The 13,744-nt window shown below is 35.1% G+C and overlaps 1 non-coding gene across 1 annotated transcript; it reads right to left on the bottom strand.

Annotated features, from left to right (window-relative positions):
• Nucleotides 1–12,671: 12,671 nt before the first annotated feature.
• LOC141523199 (small nucleolar RNA SNORA17) lies at nucleotides 12,672–12,804 on the bottom strand. The gene has a single exon (XR_012478390.1). It is a non-coding gene; the product is annotated as a small nucleolar RNA SNORA17 (small nucleolar RNA).
• Between the last annotated feature and the right edge of the window lie 940 nt (nucleotides 12,805–13,744).

Here is a 13,744-nt window from a genome sequence, read left to right as displayed (position 1 = left end):
AAACCTCAATTGGTCAAATGGAAAACTCTTTCAAAATATAATTTACTAATTGGAAAAGGAGTTGAAAAAGCTAAATGAAGTAAATTCTCCTCTAAAAAATTAACAGAGTTTGTGGAAACCAATGACTTCCTGAGACAGGAAGAGTGTTTAAAAAATGATAAAGAAATTTTAAAAATAGAATAAAATGTAAAACACATCATCAGCAAAACCATTGACCTCAAGAATAGATGGAGAAAGGAAAAATATGAGAATTATAGGTATTCCTGAAACATTGAAGAGAAAAAAATGCCTGGACTTAATGCTACAGAATTTAGTAATGTAAAACGGCACTGATATCTTGGAAACATAGGGCAAAATAGTTATTGAAAGAATCCATTGATTCCCTCCAGAAGGAGATCCTAAAATGAAAACACAAAGGAATGTTGTGGCCAATTTCCAGAACTATCAGATGAAAGAGAAACCCCTGCAAGCAGCCAGAAACAAAATTTAGATACCATGAAGGCTCATTAAGGATTACTCAGGACCTAGCTGCATCATCATTAAGTTGGACAGAAGGACCTGGAATGAGCTATTATGAAGAGCAAGGGAGCTTGTAATGCAGCAAAGAATTCAGTACCTGTAAAGCAGAACATTTTCTTCCAGGTGAAAAGATGGACATTTAATGAAATGGGAGACTTCCAACATTTCCTGAGGAAAAGATCAGAGGTAAATAGAAAGTTTAGATATCAAAGTGGAGGCTTAAGAGACACATGAAAAGGTAAAAAAAGTGGTAAAAGGGAAAAAAAACTGAAACCCAATAAGATAAAACTGGTTATATCCCACATGGGAGAAAGATCCTCATAATTTGAGAATTGTAATTCTATTAGAGAATATACTTAGAAGTGATGGACACACATGACTTTTCTGTGACTCACATGGAAGGATATAAAACAATATCTCCTTCAAAAGGGAGACAGTAAGGAGATAAGAGGATGGAGGAGACTGAACGGGGTAAATCTGATTTCATTGAAGTACAAAAGACCTACTGTAATAGAGAAGAAGAAGGGAGGAGTTAAGATCCACCTGAATCTTTCTTTCATCAGACTTGGCTTAAAGTTAACTTACATGCACGCTCAGTTAATTTAAGAAACTTATCTGTCCTTTCAAGTATTAAAAGGGGAAAAGGGGAGGGAGGGACGGAAAGGGAGAGAAATGGGGGAACTAACAGAAGGAAGGGAATAAGGGAAAGTGGAAATAAAGGGGAGAAGGATTGATATAGGAGGGCAAATACACTGAAGGTGGAGGTATTCAGAAACAAAACACTGGGGAATATGGATAAAGGGAAAAGGGGGGAAATACAAACAGAAGGATGATAGCATATGAATGGGATGAACTCTCCCTTAAAACATAAGCGAATAGCAGATTGGATTAAAAAACAGAATCCTACAATATGCTGCTTACAAGAAACTCATTTGAAGCAGAGAGATATATAAAGAGTAAAGGTAAGAGGTTGGCACAAAATCTATTTTGATTCTGATGAAGTGAAAGAAGCAGGGGTAGCTATCCTTATCTCAGACAGAAAAGTGGTAATAATAGATAGTGTTAAAATAGATTAGGAAGAAAACTATATCATCCTAAAAGGTACCATAGACAATAAAGTAATTTCAATAATAAATATGTATGCACCCAATGGTATAGCATCAACATTATTTTTTTTTAGGTTTTTTGCAAGGCAAATGGGGTTAAGTGGCTTGCCCAAGGCCACACAACTGGGTAATTATTAAGAGTCTGAGGCCAGATTTGGACCCATGTACTCCTGACTCCAGGGCCGGTGCTTTATCCACTGCGCTACCTAGCTGCCAGCATCAACATTCTTACAGAAGTCAAAAGAGCTAGAGGAAGACATAGAAAGCAAAACTCTACTAGTGGGAGACCTCAACCTCCCGAATGGGTCTCAGATTTAAATAAATATAATCATAAAATAATCAAGAAAGAAGTTAAGGAGGTAAAGAGATTGTTAGAATTCCTAGATATGATAGATTTATGGAGGAAATTGAATGGGGATAGAAAGGAATATACATGTTTTTCCTGCACTTATTGGCACTTATGCAAAAATTGACCATGCACTAGGGAATAGAAACCTAATGATCAATTTCATAAAGGCAGAAGCAGTGAATACATCTTTCTCAGATTATAATGCAAAAAAAAAAAAACATATGCTATATTGGGCCAAGAAGATATACACCCAGAAGTAATTGGAAACAGAATAACCTCAATTTAAAAATGAGTGGATCAAACAACAAAGTATAGAAAGAATTAATTATTCCATTCTAAATAATGATAATAATGAAACAACATACCCAAACTTATGGGATTCTCTCAAGGCAGCTGTAAGGGTATATATTATATCTTTAAATGCTTGCATGAACAAATTAGGGAAAGAAGACATATACGTACTAAATTTGCAACTAAGAAAATTAGAGAAAGGTCAAAATAAAAACCCCCAATTAAATAACAATTTGGAAATTCTAAAAATTATTGGATAAAACATTAAAATTAAAAGCAAGAAAACTAATGAATTAATAAATAAAACCAAGAGTAGCTTTTATGAAAAAAACTCAATAAAATTGATAAACCTCTGGTCATTTTGATTAAAAAAAGAAAGAGAAAAGCAAACTAGTAGTATCATAAATGAAAAAGGTGAACTCACCACTAATGAGGAGGAAATTAATGTAATAATTCAGAATTATTTTGCCCAAATTTATTTCAATAAATTCGACAAACTAAGTGAAATTGATGAATATTTACAAAAAATATAAGTTGCCCAGGTTAAATGAAAAAGAATTAAATACTTAAGCAGCCATATCTTAGAAAAAGAAATCCAACAAACCATTATTAAACTTCCTAAGAAAAAATCACCAGGGCCACATGAATTCACAAATGAATTCTATCAAATATGTAAGGAACAAATGGTTCCAATTCTGTATAAACTCTTTGGAAAAATAGGGGAAGACAGAACTCTGCCTAACTCTTTCTATGACACCAATATGGTGCTGATACTTTAACCAGGAAGAGTTAAAACAAAGAAAAAATTTATAGACCTATATGCCTGATGAACATAGATACAAAAATCTTAAATAAATTCTTAGCATAAATAATTACAATAAGTTACCACTAGGATAATACATTATGTTCAAATAGAATTTATCCCAGGAATGCAGGGATGTTTCAATATTAGGAAAACTGTTAGTATAATTAACTATATCAATAACAAACCTATCATAAATCTTATGATTATCTCAATAGGTGCTGAAAAAGCTTTTTGACAAAATACAGCACCCATTCCTACTAAAAACACTAGAGAGTATAGGAATAAATGAACTTTTCCTTAGAATAATAAGCAGTATCGATCTGAAACCATCAACAAGCATTATATTGTATGGGGACAGGATAAAGACATTCCCATTAAGATCAGGGGAGAAAGAAAGATGCCCATCATCAACAATACTATTCAATATTGTATTAGAAATATTAGCTTTAGCAATTAGCGAAGAAAAAGGGTTAAAGGAATTAGAACTGGGAAGGAGGAGATAAAACTCTCAATCTTTGCAGATGACATGATGTTATACCTAGAGAATCCCAAGAAACATCTAAAAAAATTACCATCACTAATTTGCAACTTTAGCAAAGTCACAGGATATAATATAAACCTTCATCTTGTCTATACATGACTAATAAGATACAGCAGAAAGAGCTAGAAAGAGAAATCCTATTCATAATAACCTCAGACAATATTAAATACCTTGGGAGTCTATTGGCCAAGCAAGACTCAAAAACCTTTTGAAAACAATTTCAAAACACTTCTCACACAAATAAAATCAGATTTAAATAACTGGGCAAACATCAACTGCTCATGAATCAGTCAAGCTAATATAATAAAAATGACAATTCTACCAAAACGAAACTACTTCTTTAGTGCCCTACTACCTATCAAAATTCCAAAAAATTACTTTAATGTGTTAGAAACATTTGTAAATAAATGCATATGGAGAAATAAATAGTCAAGAATTTCCTGGGATTCAATGAAAAAAGCACAAACGAAGGTTGGTTTAGCCTTACCAGATCTAAAATTATAATATAAAGTATCAGTCATCAAAACTGTTCTGGTATTGTTTAAAAAATAGAGTGGTGTATCATTGGAATAGACTAGCTGCAATAGTAGGAAATGATTATATTAATCAACTGTTTGATAAATCCAAAGAATCCAGCTAATGGGATAAAAAACTCTCTCTTTGATAAAAACTGTTGGGAAAATTAGAAGATAGTATGGAAGAAATTTAGATTAGACCAACACCTCACACCCTACACCAAGATAAGATCCAAATGGATACAGGATTTAGACTTAAAAACAATGCTATAAGCAAACTAGAAGTTCAAGGAGTAGTATACGTGTCAGATCTATGGAAACGGAAACAGCTTATAATCATGGAAGTGATGGAGATCATCATTAAAAAAGAAATTAGGTTATTTTAATTTCTAAATTAAAAAGCATTTGAACAGCTAAAACCACTGTAACTAAGATAAAAAATGTAGTAAATTAGGAAACAATTTTTACAACTTATATTTCTGACAATAGACTCATTTCTAAAATATATAGAAAACTTATTCAAATTTTCAAAAAAAAAAAGTCCATTCCCCAATTGACAAAAGTTAAAGTATATGCAAAGGCAATTTACAGATGAGGAAATCAAAGCAATACATAGTCATATGAAAAATTGCTCATTACTTATTAGAGAAATGCAAATTAAAGCATCTCTGAAGTACCACCTCATACCTCTCAGACTGGCCAACAAGACCAGAAAAGATAATGATCATTGTTGGAAGGGATGTGGGAAATCTGGGACATTAATACCTTGTTGGAGCTGTGAACTCATCCAACCTTTCTGGAGAACAAATTGGAACTACACCCCAAGGGCAACAAAAATGATCATACCCTTTGATTCAGCAATACCACTACTGGTTCCATACCCCAAAGAGATTATGCAAAAGGGTAAAAATATCACTTGTACAAAAATATTCAAAATTGCCCTGTTTGTGATGGCAAAAAATCGGAAATTGGGTGAGTGTCCTTCAAATGGGGAATGGCTTAACAAATTGTGGTTATATGTATGCCATGGAGCACTATTGTTCTTTAGAAAGCAGGAGGGACAGGATTTCAGGGAAGCCTGGAGGGATTTGCGTAAACTGATGCTGAGTGAGATGAGTAGAACCAGAAAAACAGTGTACACCCTAACAGCAACATGGGGGTGATGATCAACCTTGTTGGAGTTGCTCATTCCATCAGTGCAACAAACAGGGAATTTGGGGCTGTCTGTAATGGAGAATACCTTCTGTGAATTACAGAATTTGAACAAAGAGTAAGGCTATTACCTTTAATTTAGAAAAAAGGCATCTTATTATGTAATTTTACTATCTCATACTTTACTTTTCTTCCTAAAGGATATGATTTCTCTTTCATCACATTCAACTGAGATTAATGTATACCATGTTTGTAATGTAAAGACTAATAGACTGTCTTCTGTTGTTGGTGGATGGAGGGAAACAAAATTAAGAGAAAAATTGTAAAACTCCAAATAAATAAAATCTTTATAATTCAATAAAAAGTGCTCTGCTCTAACTTCAAATATATGGATGTAGGTATCATTTTGTCAAGACCATTTTGTAAGTGGGGAGATTTTGTGATCCACTCAAATAAATTGGTTACACCATGCAGAAGAGAAATTAGTATATATACTTTGGGATATTTTGAATTTAGCTTTTTATTAAATTATTTGACCTAGAGGATAGAGAATGTGACTCTGATTCAGGCAGGGTGGTGGTGGTGGAGGAAGCCAGGTAGAACTTGAATTCACATCCTGAGTGTGTGACCCTGAAGAAATTATTTTATCTCACAGTGTCTTAGACAATTTACTGAGATGTGAAACTTAAAATAAATTCTTTTTTGTAAATTTTATTTTATATTTTCAACATTTTTTCCACATTCATCCACTTGCAAGTTTATGAGTTCCACATTTTTCTACCATTCTCCTTTCCCTCCTGCCTCCCCATGGTATTGAACAATCTGGTGAAAACTGTAAATGTACAATAAAGTTTAACATATTTCCATGTTAATGCTTCTGTGAAAGAGAAATTAGAATCAATGGGGAAACAAACAGCATTCATATTTAATAAGATTTTTGAATTTCAAATTTTCCTCCCTCCTTTCCTTTCCAACATGGTGTGCAATCTGATATAGGTTATATATGTGCCATCATTTTTTTTGTATTTATTTTTATTTACACATTACTAAACTATTTTTGTTTAAGAGTAAACATAATAACCCCTCCCCCACAAAAAGATAAAATCTCATGAAAAACAAAGTGCAAAGAAGTGTAAAAATGTGTTTCAGTCTGTGTTCTGATACCATCAGCTCCATCTCAGTTGGATGACATTCTTTATAATAAGTCGATCATAGAAGCTCCTTCCATATTTTTCTGCACTTGCTGTTGCTGATAGTGATTCCCTCCATCCATTCCTCCCTACTACTATCTATTATATTTTCTCTCTCCTTTCACTCTGTGCTTCTTGAAAAATGTGCTGTGGAGAAGCCAAGTGCTGCAGGGGACAGAGCACCAGCCCTGGGCCTAAGAGTCCTCAAGCCTACATCCCACCCCAGACACCCAGCAACCACCCAGCCCTGTGATCCCAGAGAGCCCACCCAATCCCAGCACCTTGAAGAAAGTGTTTTCTATCTGACTATCCTCTCCTATTATCTACTCTCTCCTCTATCACCCACATACCCCCTCCCTTCACCCTGTCTCCCTTCTCTCCTTTTTCCTCTGTATCTATCCCCTATTGAATGTGTGTGCTCTTTCCTCTCTGAACTATTTCTGATGTGAATGAAGGTTCCCTCATTCCCCCCTCACCTTCCTCACTTCCATACCATTGAAAAAGCTACATGAAATATCTTTTATATGAAATATCTTAGCCTGTTCCACCAATCCTTTATCTTACATCCAGTAAATTTCCTTTTTAACCATTGACTCCAATTTTATATTATATTATATCTTCAAATTCAGCTCTCTCCTGTGCTTCATCTATAAAAGCTCCTTCTACCTGCTCTATTAAGTGAGAAGGATAATATTAATATTATCAGTATCATCTTTCCATGCAGGAATACACGCAGTTCATCATCATTAAGTCTCTCATAATCTACCCTTCTCCTCAACTCTCTATGCATCACCTGAGTCCTGTACTTGAAGGTCAAACTTCCTGTTCAGCTCTGGTCATTTCAACAGAAACATTTGAAAGTCCTTTGTTTACTTGAAAGTCCATCTCAGGGGCCAGCTAGGTGGCATAGTGGATCAAGCACTGGCCCTGGAGTCAGGAGTACCAGGGTTCAAATCTGGTCCTGTGTGGCATTGGGCAAGCCTTGCAAAAACTAAAAAAACAAAACAAAAACAAACAAAAAAACCCAACAACAACAAAAGTCCATCTTTTCTCCTGGAAGAGGATGTTCAGTTTTGCTGGGTAGTTGATTCTCAGTTGCATTCTAACCTTTTTTTGTCTTTAGGAATATCATATTCCAAGCCCTACGAGCCCTTAATGTAGTTACTGCTTACTCCTGTGTGATCTGGACTGCATCTCAGTGATATTTGCATTGTGTCCTTCTGGCTACTTGCAATATTTTCTCTTTGATTGGGAATTCTGGACCTTGGATTTAATATTACTGGGGTTGTGTTTTTTGGATCTCTTTCTGGAGTAGATTGGTGGGTTCTCTCATTTTCTAGTTTGTCCTCTGCTTCTAGGATATCAGGGCAATTTTACTGTAGCATTTCGTTAAAAATGAGATAAAGGCTCTTTTCCTGGTCATGACTTTCAGGTATCCCAGTAATTTTTAAATTATCCAGTTCAGTTGTTTTTTTCAGTGAGATAGTTCACATTTTTCTTCTAATTTTCATTCTTTTGGTGTTGCACTACTGTGTCTTGATTTCTTGCAAGGTCATCAGCTTCTTTTAGCTCTTTTCTACATCTGAAGGATTTATTTTCCTAAGAGTGCTTCCTTATCACCTTTTTGATCTGCCCAATTCTGCCATTTAAAGCAGTCGTCTCCTCAATAACTTTTTAAACTGTTTTATCCATTTAACCCAAGCTGGTTTTTAACATGTTATTTTCTTCAGCATTTTTTGGATCTCCTTGACTAAGCTGCTGACTTCTTTTTCTTGTTTTTCCTGCATCTCTCTCATTTCTTTTCCCAATTATTCTTCTATCTCCCTTATTTGATTTTCAAAATCTTTTTTGAGCTCTGTCATAGCCTGAGCCCAACTTCTCTATTTCCTGGAGTCTTTAAGTGCAGAAGCTTGGACTATCTCATCTTCAGATTGAGTATTTTGATCCTCTATGGAAATTATAGACAAAGTAATTTTCAAAAGTCAGGTTCCTTTTTTTCTGTTTGCTCATTTCCCCAACCTGTGCCTGGTTTTACTGAGCTTTTGATTATTATTGAGACACCCCCACAAGGACCTCAGTGTGTGAGGCTCTGACTGCCCACCTGGTCTGTGAATGACCACAAGCTTACCTCTCTCTTATGGAGCTGTGAGGGGGTGGTGACCCTGCTCTTTGAGGGATATAAAGTGTGACAGAGTCTGAATGTGGTCAGAGCCCCAGAGTCCTGTTCCAGGGACAGAGGACACACCTTGGAACTCTCCCTCCACTCCCTTACCTTTGGTGTACTGAGCTCTCAGCATGAAGCTGCCTAGAGACTCCTTCTGGGTGACTCCATGGGCCTGCTTTCATTTCCTGAATCTTGGCTGCTGTGGATAAAATGAATGCCACAACCAAGCCGAGTGCCTGGGCTTCACCGAGTGCTGTGACCATGCTGAGGGCCTCGTTCTGCGTTCTTTCTGGTAGAAGTCTCCTTGCTGATCTTCCAACTTGTGCTTGGTGCTCCCTGGGGTGCAGGTCAGTAAACTGCTTCTGCTGCTGGGAGCCAGCACTCCCCAGTGCCCTTGGGCTCTTCCTGGGAGGTTGAAGCTCCTTCCCTCAGGCACAGTGCTGCTCCTTCAATCCCATGAAATAGAACTTCCCACTATTTTCAAGGTTACCTTGGGCTGGAGAATTGCCTCACCCAATCTTTCTGTGGGTTCTGTCTCTTAAAAATTTAGGGTCATAATTTTAAGGTTTTAGAAATATTTTGGAGAGAGTACCAACAAGAACCTCTTCTCCCTGCTTCAATCTTGGATCCACCCCTGAAAATAAATTCCTAACCCATATTGGTAACTTCTTTATCTGGGAGTTGAGGTTTTCAATACAGTCACAGATCCAGTTCTGATTACCTACCTGTATGAGATTGAAGCATTTCATGATTCACATAGATGCAGAATTTCTGTGAAAATCTAATTGTTGAAGAGATATCCATTTGTGATGATGTTTTCTATGAGTGTGTTTGTGTATACACATATGCATGAGTGTCTGTGGTAGATAGCAGTTTGAGGAGCCCCTATTTGCATGATACTTGGACACTAGCTGTTCAGGGTGTTTCTTAGTGTCAAAGGAAATAATAACTGTGTAGAACTTTGTAAACAGATAAATCCAATCTAAAGAAAATCTTCTGTTAGGGCATGTAAAAGAGGATGCTTTTTCCTTTCCTTCCTTTTACCAGGGATTTCTCCAATTCTGAACATCAGATAATCCACCCCGAAGTTCTTTTTGCTAAAGAGTTCATATGGCACAATGAGTTTGAATAAAGGCCAGAGGAACATACTATGTGTAGTTTTAATCTTTGCTTCAAACTTCCATCTTGAGATCTTGTGGGTAACCTAGTACCTGATATCTCATAGGTGCTTCAAGACTGGATCTATGATTTATTTCTTGGCTAGCTGGCCTTTAGTTCTGAGTAAGTAACTCCCTTTGAAGGGTACTATTTGACTTCTTGAATGTTCTAGCCAAAAGGAATTTTCAGCTTACTACCCTTTACAAGTCAGACATGAAGACTAAATTTTACTTTTTTTGTTTCCTTTATTTTGACATAGTTTCCTATTTTTCCCTAAGGGGTCAAACAGAAAGAAAATAACAAATAAATAAACAATATTATTCCACTTCCTACCTGCTCTTCTTCAAGTTTTGCCTTATTGTTTCCTTCAATAGATCCCTTGACACATTTTTTGTTTATAAATAGATGCCTAAATAATGTAGATAATGTATACACAAGTATGTATAGGTATGAGCAAGTATGTGTATATAAATATCTATGTAAGCTTGCATATATTTAGATCTCTTCATGGATTTATAGGGGAATAGATCAAGTAGTATATACATACACATTTTAATAACCACGTACATGATGCATATATATTAAATATACATATGTTATGTCAAAGATTCTTGTGAACCTTCCTTAGCTCATCTACCTTTCCTATGATATGATGTTCAGAAACTTAGGTCATTATTCCCTGGATCATGTAACCAGAGCATGGTGTCCTAGGATGATTACCTCTTAATCCCAGTTCATATGTTTCTTAATATAAGCCCCTAAGAGTTGTTTCCTCTGACTTTATCATATATTGTTGACTCACTAACATTGAAGACCTTAGGTACCATTGCATCATTTTTGGATAGAATGTTCTGTATTTATTTCCCTATGAGGTATCCTTTTTATATGTTTAGGATTTACATCTAGAAGGGAACTTAAAAATCATCTAGCCAGTCCTCTGGCCACTTAAAGGTGAATAAATTGGCATAAAGAGAGAAGTAACTTGTTTGGGTCACAAGGGTATTAAGAAAAAGATTTGGGGTATTAATCTATACCCTAGAAATCCAAAGTATTTCATATTATAACTCTAATGGGGTCATAAAAAAGACTGAAAGAGTTTTTAAAGATGATCTAGGCTTACTTCCTTATTTTATAGATGATAGAATTGAGAACCAGAAAAGTTAAATATTTTGCCTAAGTTGGGGCAGTTGGGTAGTGCAGAGAACAGAGCACTAGGACTGGAATCAAGAAGGCACATTGTTATGACTTTTAATCTTGCCTTACTTACTACCTAGCTGTGTGACTCTGGGGAAATCACTTAACCCTCCTCATCTCAGTTTCCTTATCTGTAAAATGCAATGGAGGAGATGGTAAACAACTCTTTGCTAAGGAAATTCCAAATGGAGTTATGAAGCCAGACTCAACAACATATGAAAGCTAGTCTTCTAAACATGATATTCAAAACATTTGATTCCAATATCAATTTTATTTACTTTCATAGAGAGGATGGATGCCTCAGAAAAGGAACAATTACTAAGTTGAGGCTTATTTGGCATAGTCAAGATTTCTCAGGATATGATTCGGTTTTTCTAATGTAGTTTTTCATAATGGCATTGGACATTAATGATAAGCCTAGACACTGCCTGAATCTTTCTGGGTCACCACATAATGAAATCAGTCAAAAGCACTTTTTTTATTCTGTTATCAGTTCTTATATAAGAGCAAAATTTGGGGACTATTCAGACTCAGTCTCTTCTCTTTCCCCTTGTACTCTGCTTCTTCAGTAATGGAAGATGTCAGACTGTTGTTCAGTATTTTAAAGATGTTGATCACACTGTCCGCATATCCCATAGTCTGCAATGGATTTATTTAGGAAGTTAATATGAAGTGATGTCTTTAATCTGGGAAATTCTACACAATTTGGGTTTTAGTTGCTATGGAGACTGCATCACTCTGAATTTGTCTACTCAACAAACATACTGCGGCTACATATAGTTCTTAAAACCAAACCAAAATATTTGTAGCAGTAATGCTTAGATATCCTTGCTTCTGAGATCCATGCTGACATGGCAATTGATTTCATTGACCTCCTAAGAATACTGCCTGTATTTTCATTAAGATTTTTCTTTCTTGAAAGTAAATATTAAATAGGAGATAGGAGGCAGTTTTCATCATGCACATAGCACATATATACAGAAATTTAGAAAAATAGAAAGTTGATAGATATAAATTGGTAGCTGTCAAAAATGTATGTAATTATTTTGGACAGATCATCAGACTAACAATACATATAATCATTTGATAGGTAAGTTTAAATATATATATATGTATATATATATATATGTACATATATACATATATATATATATATATATATATATGAAAGTTTTAGAAAGTTTATTTGATCTCCCATCAGAGAGGAATAATGTGGGTGACCAGTGCTCCCCATGAGTTGAAACATACCTGAGATTACACAGTTTAAGTAGGAGAAAAGGAAATCAGAAAACTGCCTGCTACAAAGCCCCATCCAAATGTTTTACTAAACCTAAGGCAAATATAATTGCTGACATTTCAAAATTCAGTGGGAAATCCCTTGGAGTTATTCCTCTTCCAATTCTTACATACTTGACACAGATCCATCCTTCTAAAAGGTTCTTTCACAATGGCATGTACTGCTCAAGTTTTCATAGGCCCCTGCTACCTCAAGTCTGGAATTTAATAGTCATTAAGAAATTTCAGATCAGTCTTGTTTGTTTTGTTCACCTCCTCTTGTCAAAAAAGCCATGAAAAGTTTATTAATATTAGCTAAATGAGAACCAGAAAGAGTTGAAAAGCCAAGTTTCATAAGAGTATAATTTGATGATAAAATTCAACAAAATATAAAATGCTAACATAGCCACCAAATGTTAGGCTATTAATCATTCTGAGTGCTCACTGGGTCAGAGTACTGAGCTTAGACATAGTTTCTGCCTCTTTGCCACCTAATAACACAAAGGAGGCACAGCAGCCTCAATTGTAACACCTCTAGGGGAAATTAAAAAATATATTAAAGATAAGGTACACAACCTTTCCCTCTGTTTTTAGTTTCTTCTGTTTTAAAAAGGCATAGCTGTAGATAGCTTGATATAAAGAATAATGCATTTTTGAATGTGAAGGCCTCTGTTCAAATCAGAAATATTCAAAATACTCACCAAAATAAATTGGATAAATCGCACACATCCAAACAATTTCCGTTCATACATTCCTTCATCTATTTATTGACTTATTTGTTCATTCATTTTTATCCATTTTTGCTTAAATATTACTTTATTTTCAACTTTGTATTATCAGCATAATCCATTATGCTTAAATGGTTCTTAATTATATTTAAATAAATGAATTTTAGAAGGTGGAACATAATAATTACTCGATTAATTTTCTGTTGTTTCTTCAATTGCTTTCTGAGTTCACTCATTTTTCATTTAATTTTTCTTTTCTACCTTTGTCTTTAGTAAGTATTCTTCCTAATTTTGCTTGGTTTTTGTTGAGGAGGATTGAGAGGAGAAGGTTTTACAATTTTCCATTTTAGAGAAGAGCACAGAGCAGTCATTTCTTATTTTCAAGATTGACATCCTGTCTCAGTTGCTTTTTCACTCAGGCCATGAAGCTTCCTTTCCCCACTGGTATTCCAGGGAAGGGTCTAGACAGTCATCCTTCATTCTCTACCTTATTATATACTGCCATGCCCTTCTGTTGTTAAACACTACAATCCTTCCATGTATCACTTGAATTTTGTATTCCCCTTTAGATTATATTTTTAGGTCAGGGGAACTTTTTTCAGTGCTTTTCTTAGTATGCCCTCCCAATGCTTAATATGATGTTTGGAATCCTAGTAAGTACTTAATAAATCATTGTTAACAGATTGCTTCCTTTAAAAATTTGTTTATTTACTTGCTTGTTTATTTTTCCTTGACATTATTTCATAAAGGATCTACC

Source organism: Macrotis lagotis, chromosome 4, assembly GCF_037893015.1.
Source record: "Macrotis lagotis isolate mMagLag1 chromosome 4, bilby.v1.9.chrom.fasta, whole genome shotgun sequence".
NCBI lineage: Eukaryota > Metazoa > Chordata > Mammalia > Peramelemorphia > Peramelidae > Macrotis > Macrotis lagotis.
The sequence above is the reverse complement of the archived record's forward strand: the minus strand, read 5'-3'. Positions and strand labels throughout refer to the sequence as shown.